The sequence below is a fragment of the Chamaea fasciata genome, unplaced genomic scaffold (assembly GCF_029207755.1).
Source record: "Chamaea fasciata isolate MVZ Bird 193981 ecotype frontalis unplaced genomic scaffold, bChaFas1.0.hap1 SCAF_2, whole genome shotgun sequence".
Classification (NCBI taxonomy): domain Eukaryota; kingdom Metazoa; phylum Chordata; class Aves; order Passeriformes; family Sylviidae; genus Chamaea; species Chamaea fasciata.
The window spans coordinates 99,410,386-99,412,926 of NW_027094087.1; positions in this window are offsets into that span (position 1 = coordinate 99,410,386).

A 2,541-nucleotide genomic window follows, 5' to 3' on the forward strand; every position below is an offset into this window, starting at 1 on the left:
CTGAGTCACCTCCACTTACTGCATTCACAGAGGGCTGGGTTAGAAACTCTGTCTCAATTTACAAATATGCACGGAGCTATCATTAAGCAAGAAGTGATCAGTATGTTAAAGTGATCTGCTAAATCAGAGCCACCATCTCCTAACTCATTCACAGCCTGAGGTCATTCGTTCATGGATCACCTTGTTACCCTAACCCTTTTCTAATGTAAAATATTTGCTCACAGGTTCCTGTTACTTCACATGCCATGAAAATCTCCAGTCATTCTTCTACAATCCAGCACCAAGATCCAGTATGCTGATTACAGCAATTGGATACAATCCTCACCACTCAACTACAGACCTATTCATACACACCTGTATGATGCATTTAATGTATAATTTGGGGTCATTCACTATGCCCAGCTTCCCATCCTTATTGCTCTTCTAATATGTAATTTGTAACCTATGACCATAAAGACAAAAGAGTTCTTTGGACGTGTTACATGCTCATAACGATGAATATTATTCCTCATCTGACCTTTTTATTTAAAAGCAACTAAAAACTATATTTTGTACTGCAAATGAAATTGATTTCTGGTGCAAACCAAATCCACTGCCATAGATAGCAAGGAATTCCCTTTTATACAGCTAGCAGGAAGAAATGTGTTACAAATGTGAAAAAATTATGCAGTGCTGAGATTCTGCTAATCCTGAGGGCAACCACTGACTGCTGAGACTGGCACATGCTCTGTGGGGAGCTGCTCCCAAGAGGAAGGCTTATCAGATGGGTGCAGGCTGCAGGATCTGGCCTTGGGTTCTCTCCAAGCCACACAGAATGTGCTGCTTTCAAACCCTCAGCCTGCCTTCTGCTGCTCTCGCACTGTGCTGAAACATCTGTTTTCTATGAGACCAAAATCACTGACCAACTGTTTAACTCTTAGATGTGCCAGTTGAAAGGAATCATCCAGGCAATTTAAACAACTAGTTCCCTGAAAATTCATCTCTACCGGCTGTGTGTCAACTTTTATTTATTTATTCCTTTCACTCCCATGTGAATTCAGAGATGTTGATGAAGTGCAGATTACGAGTGACATTTTCCCTGTGGTTCTGGGGCACCTGCAACACCCTGTCTCATGGGGTGGGTAAGAGTGGAGTCCAACAGCTGCCTTCATCAGAACAGGGCTCTTAATGGAGTCTCCATCCATCCCATTTGTGGTAAGCTTGCATTATCACTTGAATAATTGCTCATGAGCAATCTCCTTTTGTGAACTGACTGACACCAAAGGTACATTCCTGTAGTAAAGGTCTTCCCTTGCTACCTAAAAAATGTAGAGATATTGTCTGCTATACATTGTTTGTATATATTCTTAGTACTCCAGACTGAAGTAAATAGACATTGAAATCTTACTCTGTTACCCTTTCAAAGTCTGTCTGTAGTAGATTAATACATGAAAACATCTGATTACCATTAGCATCTGTAGTAAATCTTCCAGTTGCAGCCTGACAATTAAGAAATCTACAGAAGCCAAGAAATGAAGGAACAATGAAACAACACACTTGAAATACCACACAAAAAACATTACTGTTTGAGCTGTCTGTGGTTAAGTGTTTCTCTGAAATGCCTACTCTTCATCTGTTCTCACATTTGTACAGCTGGTATGCATGACGGCATTTGGAATGCCGCTCACAAGTTTATAGAGCTGACAACTACACTTATGTTTCTTCTTTTGGTTTTTTGTTTTGTTGTTGTTTTTTCAAATTCACACCAAGTGAAACTAATAAACCAATTAATCAGCATGAATTAAGCAGTTTTCATTCACTAAAGGCATCACAGGCCCACAGTCTCACTTGAGGGTGTTTTGAACCATCAAGTGCATGCTTTTCTATGCCGAAGACAGAGTTTCTTCTCTCATCCAGTCCATCATCAGCTGAGACAATAAAATTCAGCCTTGCTGGTGAGCTTTGATCTTTTGTTATCCAGAAAGCAATGAAGATCTTGCAAAATCAGCTCTAATGTTAATCCATAATTACTCTTACAAGGAAACAAGCTCTTTTCAAACAAGCCACCCCTAGATTATAAAAAGTATGTTCCTGCGGTCCAGTCCAGCACCTCAAAGTCACACTTAGTAGGCAGGGATTACATCTTTCAATTCCGGTTGGTTTTCTGTCAGTGGAATTTGAGCTGCTCTTAAGTACAGTTTTAGATCAAAAGGGACATTCTACTCCCCCACACAGGAGCCCAGCTCCCATCAAACACTGTGCTGCTCTGTCCTGAAAGCAGAGTTTGGGAACAGGTAACTGCCTTTTTCAGTATGTTACCAAACACTCAGAATGCAGAACACTGCAAAATTAACATGCTTTTCACCCTATAAAGGTGAAACATTTTATCTCATTATGAGTCACACCCAGTTCATTATGTTCTTCTTCTCCCACTTTCCTCCTCCCACAAAACCAATAACCTTCTTACCTGTAAGAAAGTGGTGTATGCTTGATTTCTTTGTCCAGCTTGAAGCCCAGGTACTTGCATGTGGCTAAGAATAAAGCAAGCAGGGAAGGAAAACA